This window comes from Pantherophis guttatus, chromosome 10 (assembly GCF_059756535.1).
Source record: "Pantherophis guttatus breed Tessera chromosome 10, ASM5975653v1, whole genome shotgun sequence".
NCBI lineage: Eukaryota > Metazoa > Chordata > Lepidosauria > Squamata > Colubridae > Pantherophis > Pantherophis guttatus.
This window is the reverse complement of record NC_142072.1, coordinates 1,071,114-1,087,105: the sequence shown is the minus strand read 5'-3', so window position 1 is coordinate 1,087,105 and position 15,992 is coordinate 1,071,114. Positions and strand designations below refer to the sequence as shown.

The 15,992-nt window shown below is 51.8% G+C and overlaps 1 protein-coding gene across 5 annotated transcripts in view; it reads right to left on the bottom strand.

The window, feature by feature from the left end:
* The window catches only part of PLEKHG2 (pleckstrin homology and RhoGEF domain containing G2), a 59,185-nt gene that overhangs the window by 25,604 nt on the left and 17,589 nt on the right, over nucleotides 1-15,992 (bottom strand). For 2 of the 5 annotated variants that reach the window (XM_087876476.1, XM_087876474.1), the window contains exon 2: nucleotides 15,018-15,132. The gene's annotated coding sequence lies outside the window, so the exon portion shown is untranslated. Of the gene's footprint in view, nucleotides 1-6,718; nucleotides 7,242-15,017; nucleotides 15,133-15,992 lie in introns of those variants that run through there. The other 3 variants (XM_034438179.2, XM_087876478.1, XM_060693764.2) reach the window with 2 other exon arrangements.

The following is a 15,992-nucleotide window of genomic DNA, read 5'->3' as shown; positions in this document are numbered from 1 at the left end:
ATATACATTGCAGTTAATCTATATAAATAACAACGTTACTTTATTATTTTTAGATTTTTTTACTAAATCTTGTGGGGCTGCATTACAAGATGTCCAGGATTGCATGCATCCCACAGGCTTCAGGTTGGACACGCTGGGTCTGGATTAGAAACCAGGAGACGGTGAGTTCTAGTTCTGCCTTCGGCATGAAAGCCAGCTAGGTGACTTTGGGCCAATCACCAGGAGGTGGTGAGTTCTAGTCCCTGCTCAGCCATGAAAAACAGTTTGGGGCCAGGCACTCTCTCTGAGCCCAACCCACCTCACAAGGTTGTTGTTATTGGAAAAATAGCAGGAGGAAGGAATATTAGGCATGTTTGCCACCTTGAATTACTTTGTTACTTGCATAAGTAATAATAAAAATCTAAATTAAAAAAAATCCCTCTGCTGGAGAACAGACTTCTCTTTCAATTCCAGGTGTGGCACCTTTGACTGTGGCATTTATCCCGGGAATTATGGAGTTGGAAAGATGCCGTCCTCCCTCTTCCCAGTCCTCCCAGCTAAGGGAATCGTGCAGGGGGGCCTGCAAAGAGACCATGACTCAGTGGCCTGGCACGACCGACGGGGCTGGAAAACGGCGAAGGCAGCTCTTCTTTGTTTCAGCTGCATCAACAGAAGTAGACGTTAAGTCCTGGGGATTCGTTAATCCTTTTTCCTCTGCGTGGGCCAGCCCCCATCTGGAGTCCGGTTTGGGGTGCCACGCTTTAAGGAGGAATCACAGGACCTGGGAGGGGGTCAGGAGAGGCAGAGGGGAGAATTAGGAACTGGGAAAGAAGCAAAGCAATGGAAAGAAGCAACTGGAGCTCAGAGGAGAGCAGACGCCAGAGGACTCGAACAGCCCCTTCAAATCTCTGCAAACATTGCGCACAAAACAAGGGTGAAGAAATGCCTGTGGAGTCAGGGGTCTCCAACCGTGGCCACTCTAAGCCTGGCAGGATTCCCAGCTGGGGAGTTCTGGGAGTTGAAGTCCGCCAGGCTTAAAGTGGCCAAGGTTGGAGACCCCTGCTCCAGGTCATGCTTGTCCCAAAGGGACAAGCAGTCCTCTGCTTACAACGGCTCACTTAGTGACCGTTCAAAGTTAGAACAGAACTGAAAAAGCAACTTATGACATTATTCACACTTATGACCATCGCAGCATCTCCTACAGCCACGTGATTTACGTTCGGATGTTTGACAACATTTATGACGGTCGCCTTGTCCCCCTTTGCGACCTTCTGACAAGCCAAGTCAATGGGGAAGCCGGATTCACTTAACAACCGTGTGGCTAATCTAACAAATGCAGTGATTCACTTAACAAATGTGTCAAGGAAAGCCGTAAAACGGGGCGAGGCTCACTTAAGAAATTTCTCCCTTAGCAGCATAATTTTTTAGGCCCAATTTGGATCATAAAATGAGGATTACCTCTACATTCCCCCCCCCCCAAAGGCAACTGGACTTTCTTGGTTTTTTTTCCTTCGACAACATTTTGCTTCCCATCCAAGAAGCTTCTTCAATTCATATTTCTTCCTATTCACAACTGAAGAAGTTTCTTGGATGAGAAGGGAAATGTTTTCGAAGAAGAAAGAAACCAGCAAAGTCCAGTTGCCTTTTGGGAGAAAAATAAATCACCTTTGGGACAACAGAGGGAAGAACGGAATTAATGGAAACAAAGGCAGGTTCTGTTCCTTCTCCTAGCAGGAAAAGCAGCCGGACAGGGGGATCCGTGACCCCAATGAGAGGTGATGGGCTCCCTTCGCTGACCGCCTTCAAGCAGGATTTTCCATCTGGATTCCTGCATGGAGCAGCAGATGTTGAATTCAAGGCTCTCCAGGAGTCCCTGAAAGAGGCCTTTATTTAAACTGAACCCACCATCCTTTCCCCAATTCAGTGCCCACCTCTCCCCCCCCCCCGAGGTGTTGCTGTTCCTCTTCTAGAATTCCCAGGCGGGAGCACTCCCGGTGAAATCTGAACCCGGGACTTTCCAGCTGATGCTTTTTAGGAAGAAAGAGGGAGGGAGGGAGGGAGGGTGAGGGCCAGAAACAAAGAAAGAAAAGAAAAACAGGCTGTGGAAGGAGGAGAAAGACGGTCCTGGATTAGTCGAGAAACAAAAAAAAAAAAAAATCTCCCTCTGTCAGCTGGAATCAAGTTGGTGCGGAAAGACAGGAATCTCACAGGAATTTCTGCCTTTGGAATCCAGGAGCTGCCAAGACTCAGGATTCAACTGTGGCTGCTGCATTCCTATTTTTTTTTCCTCCCAAGTTGGACAATAAAAGGGGCACCTCCGACATTCTCCCTACCATCCTTTCAAGCTGGTTGCAGAATTTCTACTACTGGCACTGATGAAGTTACCTAGTTGGGTCATGAAACGTCTGCAAGAAAACCACCAAGCTCAGAGAGCGCCAAGGACCCCCCAGTGGTTGTCCTCCTCTTCCTCTTCCTCCTCCTCCTCCCTGCAAACTCCACTTCTTCTAGCAAGCACCCCTCATTTCAAACCTGAGCCACAAATATCCTCCTTTATTGTGAGGATCGATTGCACAACTCAAGAGAACTGAACCATTTTTGAAAGGAGGTTTTGGAAGATCCCTGTCCCAGCCCTGCTTTTCCTCGTCCCAGTGGCGGGCTGTTCCATAGGCAGCACGGCCCGGTATGAACACATCTTCATTTGAAATGTAAAGGAAAAGTTATGAGCACCCCAAATCCTATCCAGTCTCTAACTGGGAACAACCTCCAATTCCACAGCCTGATTTGGAACAGAGCAATATTCCAGCATTCGAGGGGCTACCGCTGCCCCAAAGAAGAGGGGGTCACCCTATTCTCCAAAGCCCCTGAAGGCAGGACAAGAAGCAAGGGATGGAAACTCATCCAGGAGAGAAGCAATTCTCTGGAACTAAGAAGGAATTTCCTGACCGTGAGGACAATTAACCAGTGGAACTTCTTGCCTCCAGAAATTGTGGGTGCTCCATCACTGGAGGCTTTGAAGACGACCCTGGACAGCCATTTGTCTGGAGTGGTATGGACTACGGGTGTCCAACCTTGGGAATTTTAAGACTTGTGGACTTCATCTCTCAGAATTCCTCAGCCAGGTCTCCTGCTCGAGCAGGGGGCTGAACTAGAAGACCTCAAGGGCCCTTTCCAACTCTGTTATTTTCCTATTGTCATTCTGTTTTTCCCATCAAAAGAAACGTCTCCAACAATAAGGACCAAACGTTTCTCCTACCCCCACCGAGGGTCATCAGGACCCAAGCAGAACAGGCCCATTTGGGGGGGGGGGTTTCCAAAGAAGGGAGTTTCACCAGAATTGCCGGCAACAGCTGAGCCAGGAGTGCCGGCCGCAAAGCCAACCAGGGGTCTCAAGGCCAGATCCTCAGACGGGTCAAGCAACTTGACCCGAATGCTGGTAGTTAAATTAGTGCCGGGTTGATTTTTTTCCCCACTCATAAACCACGAAACTCAGCTAGTCTCCAGCCTCTGGTCCGACTACAGCAACACATCGCACATGTGTCCGTCTGGCATTAAAAACACCCTCCCAACACTGCGTGGAGGTGAGTTTTGCTGCCTGCCTTCCTCTTCCGGAACCTGCGGTTGGTATCCAAAGAAAATCTGGATTCTCTTGTTCGTCTGCCTTGCTGGATCAGATCGGAAGATCCCAGGAGATCACGAGCAGATCATGAAGCTGTTGGTCTTCGGCTTCTTTACAGCTGGTTCACAGTTCAGGCAGTTCTCGACTTACAAACCATTCGCTTAGTGGCCATTCAAAGGCTTTTAAGGAGAGTCTGGACAGACGCTTGTCTGGAATGGTCGAGGGTCTCCTGCCTGAGCAGGGGGCTGGACTAGAAGACCTCCAAGGTCCCTTCCGAACTCTTATTCTGTTATTCAATGCTCCTTGGGCTGACTGGATTTATTCCAACTTTGTCAAAGTTACAACAACACTGAAAGAAGTGACTCATAACCATTTTCACACTTACGACCGTGGCAGCATCCCCGGGGTCACGTGATCAAAACTCGAAACACTTGGCAACCGGCTCACATTTATGACGGTTGCAACGTCCCGGGATCCCCTTTTGCGACCTCCTGACAAGCCTAAGTCAATGGGGAAGCCCGAATCACTTAACAACCGTGGCAAGAAAGGTCATAAATATGGAGCAAAACTCGCCTAACAAATGTCTCACTTAACAACAGAAATTTGGGGCTTGATTATGGTCCTTAAATCGAGGACTACCTGCACCTCTGAGCCTCTGCAGACTGCGGGGCCTTCAGGGAAAGGAATCCGGCAAGGAAGGCTTCAGTCCTAGGCCCACAGAGTTGCAAGCAAGCCCCTCGCCAGCCCCACAGCATCAAGCCTGCCAAAGGAGGAGGAGGAAAGGAAGGAGAGCTTGCCCAAAGAGGGTGGGCCACCTGGTGGTCCTGCCCCCTTTCGGCTTCTCAGGGAGCCCACCTGGCAGCCACGCCACCCCCTCTTCCAAATTCCAGGTTTTGCCACACCCCTTCGCGCCCACTTCGGCCAACTCTCCACGCCTCTTCCTGCCAGTCGTTCGGGTCTCTTTGTTTCCCAGTCCCCCTCCCCTCCCATCAGCAGGCACCCCAAAAAGTCCAGAAAGGACCAGCCTTCTCCCGGGCACCGGATGCCCCCTCTTCTTTCCCTCCCCACCGAAAATCCATTCCCATCCAGCACCCGCACCCGCTAAAGTGAAGGAAGCCACAGGACCTGTGGACCTAAGTCAGAGCGGGATCTCCCCCTCCTCACAGTCTTCGGGGCCACTCAACCCCCCCTCCTCTTAAAGCAACAAACCAATGCCGTGCAACTTAGCAACGCCGCAAAGCAACGAATTCCCAGGACTTTTCCTAAAAGCGATTCCTGAGATTCCAAAGCGAAGGGCCGGCACAGCCCTTCCCCTCCCCTTCGGATGCTCGGAGGTCCAAGAAACTTTACTTCAATCCCAGAAACAAAGAATCGGCAACTCACCCCGGCCGGAAGAGTGAAACCAGGGCACAACCCCGGTTAGCTCCCCAAGGACTGGCACTCCGATAAAGTGCCTCCTTTTCCTTTAATTTCTGTAACCCGAATCTCCCCCTCTCTGCTGTTTCTTGGAACAATGGCTGGGAGGAAGAGACATGCCTTAAACCAGGATCCTTTCTTTCCAATTCTTGCAAAATTGCCACCAACTTTCTCACTCTGGATTCAACAGCGGGGACCATCCCAAGCTGGGAGCACCGAGGGTCACCGAAGATCTGCCTTCCACCCTCTCCCCTCCCCAAGGCAAGGGAGCCCCCCCTTCCCCCAAAGGTAAGCCCCAAGCGAGTTACACAAAGCTGATTTACAGAAAATCCCGGCTGGGGCCCACAGTCAAGAAGCTGTGCAGAAGTAGGATGGCAGGCAGACGGTTTTTTTGCAAAAGAAAACCCAGGTTTCTTGGTGGAAGAATGGAACCAGCAGGACTGAGCCTCAGCTCCGGGGTCTGCAGATAGTCTTTGACTTATAACGGCTCATTTAGTGACCATTAGAAGTTACAGCACTGAAAAAAGAGCCTTATGACTATTTTTCACACTTACGACCGCTTTGTAGCATCACGGGATCAGAATTCAGATGCTGGGCAATTTGGCTTTTATTTATGACGGCCCTAGGGTCATCTGATCCCTTTTGCGACCTTCTGACAAGCAAAGTCAATGGGGAAGCCAGATTCACTTAACAACTGTGGCAGGAAAGGTCATAAAATGGGGCAAACCTCACTTAACCACTGTCTCATTTAGTAATAGAAATGTTGGGCTCAATTGTGGTCGTAAGTCGGGCTACCTGTATTTTTAGCCCCCAAAGCCCATTTCTAGCAGCCCCAAACACTGCGCTCTTAAATCTTCAGGTGGGTTTCCAAAAACTAGCTAGCTCTGCAGGAATCTAAACCAGGGGTCTCCAACCTTGGCAACTTTAAGCCTGGAGGACTTCAATTCCCAGAATTCCCCAGCCAGTTTTGCTGAAGTCCTCCAGGCTTAAAGTTGCCAAGGTTGGAGACCCCTGGCCTAGACCACCAGGATATCAGATGACAAGGAGGCAATGTTGTAGATAGGAGTCAATTCCTGGGAATCCCAACTCAGGAGGGGCCTTTCCTGCAAGGAATCCCCTCAGATCAAAGGCCCCATAGAGAAAGTTCCCCATCCCAGCCCTGCAGATTTGAGGAACTTCCTTCCTGAGGTGCACAATCCATCCTAACCTTCTCCTTCCTGGCCCCCCAGGAGTAGAAACAGCCAAGGAAGGGGGCAGAGTGCGGGGTGGTCCTTGGAGCACCCATAAGTATCTTTTCCTTCCCCCAGGGGCCCAGGCAGGTCCATCTAGGGCAGGCAATTCCTTGGGGGGGGGGCAAAGTCTACCACCTTAGCTAGCCTTCCAATCAAAGGCCACCCATCTGATGTGGATGAGTGGCAGCTCCTCTTAGCTAAGCCCCCCCCCCAAGTCCTGACTGCAGAGAGGAGGGGAAGCAGCCCCTTGAAGAGGTCCCAATCTTCCCCCTCCCCAAGACATTCGGGGGGGGGGAGTAGGGATGGCTTTGAGACACCTCCGAGCTTCCTCTCTTCTCCACCCCAGGAATCAAACGGGACCCTCCGCAAACCTTTCACAGAAGTCTGGCCAACTTAATCCCCGGCAGGAGCCAAGCCCACGCGCGGATCGGGCCCGTGGGAACCCCCCGCCCCGCTTCTAAGGGAAATTACTCACCGTCCGGAGCGGGCTTGGGAAGGGATGGGGAGGGGGCGGGAGTCAGAAGAATTCGCCTCCCGGCTTCTCGCTCCGACCCATCCCCGGAGGCTTCGCAACGCCCGGGGGGGGGGGTCCCCTAGCAATCGCGACGCCGACCCCCGAGGCGGGCTGCGCTGCTTCCCTCCATCGCCGCTCCGCTCCTCTCCGCCTTTCCCAGCCCGGGTGGGGAAGGGGCCAAGGCAGCCCCCCCCACCCGCCTGCCTGCCTGCCTCCGCCTCTCCCGGGCTCACATCTTGCGGAGCTGCTGGCCCCCTTTCTTCCCAGGGTCCGCGGGTGGGAGAGGGGAGAATGGGGAGCCGGGGGAGATTTTGGGGTGGGGTCAAGGGGGGAAGGGAGGGGGGTCCAGAGGATCTGCACGGCGGCTGCAGCCCAGACAAGGCGAGCAACAGATTCCAGCTGGAAGGCTGGGAGATGCAGGGAAAGTGGGAGGGAGGGAGGGAGGGAGGGAGGGAGGGGCAGGCAAAGGGGTGGGAAGGGAAGCGTTGCGAGGGGGGAGGGCAGGGGATTCTCTCACACTCCCTCCTGCCAGGCAGTTTCCTGTTGGGTGGGGGGCGGGGGGGGCTTTAACTCCTTCCTGCCCAGCGCTGGGCTTCGGTCCCCGAGACTCTCCTTTGTCCGCAGGTAGAAAAGAAGAGGGAGAGGGCGAAGGCTTCGAAGGCAGCCGGCGGTGCCCGAGGATTGCTGGGATGCGGTCCCGTCGGTCTTTCCCCATTAAAATCACAATAGAGCTGGAAGGGACCTTGGAGGTCTTCTAGTCCAACCCCCTAGCATTTCAGACAGATGGCTGTCCAGTCTCTTCTTGAAAGCCTCCAGTGATGGAGCAATCACAACTTCTGGTGGCAACTTCTGTTCCCCTGGTTAATTGTCCTCACTGTCAGGACATTTTCTCCTTAACTCCAGGTTGCTTCCTTCCTTGATCAGCTTCCACCCGTTCCTTCTTCTCCTGCCTTCGGGTACTTTGGAGAATATTTTGACCCCCTCTTCTTTGGGGCAGCCCCTCAAATATTGGAAGATGCTATCATGTCCCCCCTGGTCCTTCTTTTCTCTAGACTTTCTCTGGACCATAGCATCAGAAGAGGGAGGGGAAGACACCACTGCCCCCTCCAGGTCCCCAGGTGATCCTCTGACTTAGAGAGGCAGCGTGGGGTGAGTCCCTTCCTATAAACCTTACACACACACACACACACACACACACACACACACACACACACACACACGGTCTCTCACAAGTCACCTGGCTTGGATGGGAACCAAAGTCTTCACACACACCCTGCCAAATGCACGCTTATATGCAGGATTGTTGAAACATGCAACATTCAGAATCTGCCTCTACACGTGTGTAACTGGCTCAGCCTCAGGAGAAGCTTGACCTGTTGAACCAACTCAGCCTGTTGGGTAGCTTGGGAGTCCGCTGTTTGGCGCCCTGCCAGAAAGCCGGGTTAATTCCAGGTTAACCACAAGGGGTGATGGGGAGTGTGTTGGGAGCCCCAAGAGAGCCTGGGAGAGAAGCAGAAATATGGGGGGGGGGGTTTTTGAGAGTGTGCAGAGGGCATCTTTCCTGAGCCCCCCAACCGTCTGCAATGCCCCCCCTCTTTTTTTTGCCGCCTTTCCCCTCCCCCCTCTTCCTGGGCTGATGCTGCACTTGGGCTTGGGGGGAGGGGAGGGGGGAAAGACAGCAGAAGAAAGAGGGAGGGGGGCAGATGCAAAAATACAGGGAGTTCTTGACTTAGTTCGTTTAGTGACCGTTTGAAGTTACAACGGCACTGAAAAGAGTGACTGATGACCATTTTTCACACTTACGACTGTCTGAGCTTCCCCGTGGTCACCTGATGAAAATTCAGATACTGCTCTGACTCTGGCAACTGACTCGTATTTATGACGTTTGCTGTGTCCTGGGGTCACGTGATCCCCTTTTGCGACCTCCTGACAAGCAAAGTCAATGGGAAAACCAGATTCACTCAGCGACCGTCTGACTAACTTATCAACAGCAGGGATTCACTTAACAAAAAGTGGCAAGAAAGGTCGTAAAAATGGGGCAACATTTATTTAACAAATGTCTTATTTAGCAGCAGAAATTTTGGGCTGAATTGTGGCCATAAGTCAAGGACTATCTGTAGCACATTTGGAAAATTTGAACCGAATTTCTCAATCCGATTGTCTTCCCCTGTCTTGGTCTTTTCAATTCCTCCCTGCAGCCTTGGGAATCCTATCCTGGAGACCCCAGGCCCAACCCTGCTTAGCTTCCAGCCGAGACCAGCCCCTGCCAGGTGCTCCCTGGGAATCCGAGGGCCAGTTTTGCCCCCCATCTCCGGCTGTTGAGCAGAGCAGGGACTGAGGGGGGGAGGCAGAGGGGAGGGGGGTCCTGGGTTTCACGGCTGAGCTGGGGGAAGGGCCCAAAGGGTGGTCTTTCAGATTGCTTTAATGATTAACAGGACACTTCCCTGAGCCCCCAACTCCCTCCAATGGGGAAGACGGTGTCTCGCAGGGCCCAGGAGGGAAGAAACCTCCCCGCAAAGCCTCTTGGGGAGACATAAATGGATAAATAAAATCAAAGGGGACCCCTGCAGGTAAACTGCAGTGAGGAAAGAGACATGGCGGAGGAGCAATTCAAAAAGAGCTCTTTGCCTTTGGCCTGCAACCCCCTGAATGTCTTGGGGGTGGGACCCCCTGGGCCCCTGGTTGGAGAAGCTGACCCCGCCCCCCCCCTTGCCATTCAAAGTGATATTTTGCCAGCTCAGGCCCTGCACCAGCCGGGCAGGAGGAGTTCCCAGCCGTCTCGGAGGAAAGGAAAACAAATGTGATCCAGATGAGGAGGGAATGCACAGCCCAATCCTTCCCTCTCGCTTGTGCAACGCACAGAGACGCTTTGAAAACCGAGCGTGCCTGAAAGCGAAGCCACAGAAACTGCAGAGGGGAGGCTGCCTTTCTGCCTTTCTCCCTCCCTCCTGAGGGGGGTTCTGGGAAAGGAAAGGTGCAATGGAGTCTGACTGGGGGTGGGGGGTGGGCAGGCAGCCCCTCCCTCCCTCCCTCCCTCCCCAGATGCCAAACCGGGCAGAGAACAGGCTCTTTGTGGCGAGCTGGGAAAAGCCGCGATTTGCCAGCCAGCCGAGCGTCGCCAGGGCATCTTGGCTGGCACAGCCTCTCCCTGCCCAGCACAAAGGGCCGATTCACCTTTCCTTGCCCGAGGAAGAGGGCGGGGTGTGCACGGTGCTGGCCGAGGGTGCAGTGGTTAGAGCAGCCAGTTCCAAGCAGTGAGGAGGAGGATGGGCAGGAAGGTTGGATCAGAATCCACCACCAGCAACCCAAGCAAGGAATTGAAGTCTTTTGGGGGGGGGGGAAGATGGGAGGGAGAGAAATGATGGGGAGGGGGGTTGGGAGGGCTGGGGGGGGGGATGAAAGGCGTGATTTTTCCCCCATCCTCCTGTCCTTTTTGGGGTCTCTCCAGGAAACAGAGCCAGACTCCCTTCATCTAGGGCAGGGGTCTCCAAACTTGGCAACTTTAAGACTTGTGGACTTCAACTCCCAGAATTCCTCAGCCAGCCATGCACTTCCAACATTTGAGGGGCTGCCCCAAAGAAGAGGAAGGGGTCCACCTATTCTCCAAAGCCCCTAAAGGCAAGAGAAGAAGCAACGGATGGAAACTCCTCAAAGAGAGAAGCAACTTAGAACTAAGGAGGAATTTCCTAACAGTGAAAACAATTAACCAGTGGAACGACTTGCCACCAGAAGTTGTGGGTGCTCTATCACTGGAGGTTTTTAAGAAGAAATTGGACAGCCATTTGTCTGAAAAGGTCTAGGGTCTCCTGCCTGAGCAGGGGGTTCGTCTAGAAGACCTCCAAAGCCCCTTCTGACTGTTATTCTGGGACCGATAGGGAGCAGACCCCTTTCAGAGGAAGGTCAGCCGAGATTTGGGGTTCAGGAGGAAGGAGGAAAAGCAGGGAAGGCCATGCCGGTCGGTCGGCACCTTCCAAAGCCAGAGGCAGCAGCTTGTCTTGCACACTCCCCTGGTGTGTCATTGTGAAGTCACGCACCAGGAATGCGCTGGGCCTGGTTTTCTGAAGCAATTACGCTTTGGAGAGAAAACACGTGTTGGCCAAATCCTCAGGAGCCGAAGGGGGTGGGGGGTGGGGGGTGGGGGAATAGCAGCCGCTGGAGAGAAGGAAGGAAGGAAGGAAGGAAGGGCTGGGGGAGGGGGGGAAGGGGGGTCCCCTGGGGTCAGACACGCCACCCCATGTGCAAACGACCCCACACCGGCTCCTCTGCACATGGCCCACGCAGCCTCTTTGAGAGGAGGGGGGTCTTGCCTTCTATTCTTTTACACAGGTAGCCCGCGAGTTACGACCACAATTTCTGTTGATTAGCGAGACAGTTGTTAAGTGAGTTCTGCCCCATTTTACAACTTTTCTTGCCACAGTTGTGAAGTGAAATGCTGAAGTTCATAAGTTAGGAACACGGTTGTTAAGTGAATCTGGCCATTGACTATCCTTGTCCGATGGTCGCAAAAGTGGATCACGTGACCCCGGGGGACACCGCAGCCGTCACAAAAAACACGAGGTGCCGCAGGGGGGCTGGAGAGGGAGGGGGCTGCACAAAATGCAAAAAGCCCACAGCCACAGCCTCTCTTGCGGACGTTAAATTCTTGGATTCGGTTTGAACGAAAAACCAGACTCTCTGCAGGGACTTTTGAGGACGGGAAGCCCAGGGTAGCTTCAGAGGGAAGGGAGCAACTGACAGGCGTGTCGGTCGGGAGCGATGGGAGCTGACATCCAGCTTATCTGGATGGTACAAAGTTCAGGAAAGGGCCCCGCCTGACTTTCATTGATCACCTTGCAGGGGCCAATCCGATCCCAAAAATGGTTAACTCCCCCTCACCCCACCCCCCACACCCCTTGCCCTGGTTCATTTTTGCAAAAGGAAAACCTTCTTTTTCTTTTTCTTTTTTTCCTTTTTCTTAAAAAAAAAACACAAGCCCACCCTCCTAACTTCCTTCCTTCCTCCCTTCCTTCCTCCTTTCCTTCCTTCCTTCCTTCCTCCCTCCCTCCTTTCCTTCCTTCCTTCCTCTCTCCCTTCTTTCCCTCCCCCTCCCTCCTAACTTCCTCCTTTCCTTCCTTCCTTCCTTCCCCCTCCCTCCCTTCCTCCTTTCCTTCTTTCCCTCCCTCTCCCTCCTAACTTCCTCCTTTCCTTCCTTCCTTCCCCCTCCCTCCCTTCCTCCTTTCCTTCTTTCCCCCCTCCCTCCTAACTTCCTCCTTTCCTTCCTTCCTTCCTTCCTTCCTTCCTTCCTTCCTCCCTTCCTTTTTTACCTCTCCCTCCCTCCCTCCTTCCCTTCCTTCCTCCCTCCCTTCCTCCTTTTCTTCTTTCCCTCCCCCTCCCTCCTAACTTCCTCCTTTCCTTCCTTCCTTCCTCCCTCCCTCCCTCCCTTCTTTCTTTACCTCCCCCTCCCCCCCTCCCTCCCTCCTTCCCTTCCTTCCTCCTTTCCTTCCTTCCCTCCCTTCTCATCTGTTTCATGCACTACAGACTAAGGCCACCAACCCCACTTTTAAAAGAAGGGGGAGGGGAGAAAGTCTTTCAGCCTATGTCACTTTCACAACCTCCCTGGAGGGAATCCCTGAAGCCCCCCCACCCACCCACCTTTGTCTGTTTTGGAGGGAGAAGTGAAGCCCTAGGAGTCTGCTTCTCTTTCAGCTCCTGGCAGTCCCTGATTTACAACCATTCATTCAGCTACCGTTCGAAGTTACAACGTAAGTCATTGAAAAAAGTGACTTACAACCATTTTTCCCACTTAGGACCATTGCAGCATCCTTGGGGTCATGTGATTTACATTCAGAGGCAAGTGATTCCCACTTATGACGGGGGTCCCGTGATCCCCTTTTGCGACCTTCTGACCAGCAAAGTCAATGGGGAGGCCAGTGTTCCTAACAAGTATAGTGATTCACTTAACGACTGTGGCAAGAAAGGTTCTAAAATGGGACAAAACTCACTTATTAAATGTTTCCCTGAGCAACAGGAATTTGGGGCTCCATTGTGGTCGTAAGTCGAGGACCAGCTGCCCTCTTGAAAAATCAGGCAGGGTCTCCCCTTCCTAAGCGCCCCTGCTCTGGCCGTTTCCTGAGGACCAGTTCGGAAAAGCCTGGAGCCTCCCCCCCCCACTTCCTGGCCAAAACCTTCCGTTTGTTCCCTCCCTTTGCCCAAAGTTAGGAAAAATTGCCCTCCAGCTCCCACCCTCTGCAAGGAGACCCTCGTCCAGCAAGAAGATTTTGCTAATTTTCCTGCTGATCTTTTTCTCTTCTTCTTCTTTTTTTTTTTTTTTGTCTTCCTGGAAGGAAAAAAAAGGCCATTTTTGCCTTTTAAAGGCACAGCTCCTCCAAGGCGGCTGGCGCTCTGATTACTCACCCGCGGCCCCTGGAGTCGTGGGAACCACAGTTGTGGTGGCCGCAGCAGAGCGTTTGCTGTCTTGCGGCTGCCCAGGAGCCTCGCCAGCCTTTTCCCGGGGGGGGGGGCAGAGGGTAGCGGGGGGAGTTGCAGAAATCTTAACGCATTGTAAGCCGCCCTGAGTCTCCGGAGAAGGGCGGCATATAAATCAAATTTAAAAAAAAAAAAAAATCTATGGCAAGACTAAGCCCAATGAGGCAGGGCTTTTCTCGCGGGGTGCCTCAAATCTTCCCCCAAAATGGGTTCAGCTCATTTAATGCATGTAGTCCTTGACCTAAGACCTCAATGGAGCCCAGAATCTGTGTTGCTAAGACAGACGGTTGTTCAGTGAGTTTTGCCCCATTTTACGACCTTTCTTGCCACTGTTGTAAAATGAATCACTGACATTGGTAAATTAGCAACTCGGTTGTTAAGTGAAACCGGCTTCCCCACGGACGTTGCTTGTCAGAAGGTCGCAAAAGGGATCATGTGCCGCCATAAGTGTGAGTCAGTTGCCAAGTGGCCGAATTTGGATCACGTAAACTGTGGGGAGGCTACAATGGGCATAAGTGTGAAAAGTGGTCATAAGTCACATTTTTCAGTGCCGTTGTATCTTCAAACGGCCACTAAATGAACTGTTGTAAGTCAGGACTACCTGTAAATCCATGCCACCCTTACAACAGGAAGGAGCCTCAATTTATGACCACAAATCTACTAAACAAACAAACAAGTGAATAAACAAAATTTAAAACTGGATCAGGATCAAAAGTTTTGCAAAGTGACATTTTAATCCCACCAACTCATATGATCCCTCACCTCATAACACAGTTGCTCTAGACATCCCCTCCCTCCCTCCCTTCCTTTCTTTCTTTCTCTTTCCTTCCTTCCTAACTTTCTCCCTCACTTTTCCTACCTTCCTTCTCCCTCCCTCCTTCCCCTTCCCCCTTCCTTTTCTTCCTTCCTTCCTACCTTCCTTCCTCTTCCTTCTTTCCTTCTCCCTCCCTCCCACCCTTTTCCTTTCTTCCTTTTCTTCCTTTCTACCTTTCTTTCTCCCTCCCTTTTCCTACCTTCCTTCTCCCTCCCTCCTTCCCTTCCCTTCCCTTTCTTCCTTCCTATCTTCCTTCCTCTTTCTTCTCTCCTTCTCCCTCCCTCCCACCCTTTTCCTTCCTTCCTTCCTTCCTTCCTTGGCACAGAAATTAAGGACAGTTATGCCCAACCTGATTCACCTACAGATTTTAGAATCCTTGTTGGATCGCTGCAACATATTAACTGAAAGGGGGCTAGAATCAAGTTTCTAGTCCACAAGAAGAAAATGGAAATGGGAGGTGGAATTCTGCCTAGTAACTCCTCTTAGGCCTCCTCTAAGTGCTATCTTATTTGGAAGTGCTATCCTTGGAGATAGCACTTCCAAATAAAGGCAATTAAAATAACTTGTATTTATTTTTTTGCCATTCCTTTCTTCCTGAGTATATGTGGAGCCTCACTAGACAGTTGTTTTGCTCATGGGGTATGGATTTTAAATGGTTTGTGTTTTTTAAGGCTTTGATAATCTTCATTTAATAGGGTTTTATGGACTATTTGTATTCCGCTTATTGAATTTTGCTGGGGGTTTTCATTTTGTGAGCTGCCCAGAGCCAACATATATGAGATGATTGGCTCTAAAAATTGAATAAATAAATATATATATATTTAAAAAGACTTAGATGGAGGAACTTTAGCCACATGGCTAAAATGCAGCTTTCTTTTGAAGGCAATGACTTAATACAGAAAAAAGCAACAGAAACAGAACTTGCTATTCTTGAGTTTCGTGAAGCATTTAAATTATCTTTTCCCCCTCCGACAGTATTACCTGCTCCTTCCAAAGCCTCTTTCTGACAGAGGTCAAGCTTGCTGGCCTGGGAAAAGCTGGGAGACGGCAGAGTAAATGCCTCTCTCAAGGTCGGCTCGCCATTTCCAAGTTTGGTCTGGAAAAAAAAAACAGTTTACAAGCCAAGAAATGAGAAGACCTCAAAGGAGAATATAAATAAAAGGGATTATTTTGGTCCAAGACTTGGCTCGGACGTGCTGACCCACGACAGGGGCTGGAATAAGAAGGAAGGAGCCGAGACGATCGCCAGGAAGGCTCTGGGCTCTTCAGAGTTTGCAAGTCTCACCAAGGGATGCCCGGAGGTCATTTAGTCTGACCCCAGGCAGCTGCCCTCGGAGAACCATGGCAGCATCAGAAAGGCCAGGGGGTGGATGCAGCCGAAGCCGCCCGGAGGAGGGCACCGGCTTTGGAGTGGGGAGAAAGCCACGGGAAATTCCACAGGGAAAAAGTCAGTGGGAATGCAGGCAGGCCCAGCCTTGCAAACCTTGTGAGCCAAGATCCCCGGGAAATATCCTAAGTTTTATTGCTAAACCAACATCATCACCATGGCAACGAGGAACAACAAGCACATCCACAGTGGAGATCTGCTGCGTAGGTGGCCAGTCCAGCACACCCCACGCGCCGAGGGAGGGAGGGAGGGAAAGCCCCATGGGAAGCGGTGGCTCATCAGGCCTAGCTCGCTTAGGAAACAAGGGAAGGGGAGACACACACAGAGAGAGCATTAGAGGAGGCGGGGGAGAAAAGAAAGAGAAAGAGAAAGAGAAAAAGAGAAAGAAAGAAAGAAAGAAAGAAAGAAAGAAAGAAGAGGAGGAGAGGAAAGGAAAGGAGAAGCAAAGGGAGAAGATGAAGAGGAGGAGAGGAAGGAAAAGGAGGAGGAAGAAGAGAAAGAGGGAGGGATGGAATTGGAGGTTAGAATAGAGAGAAATGGAAGGGAGAGAGGGAAGGAAAGAAGAAGGA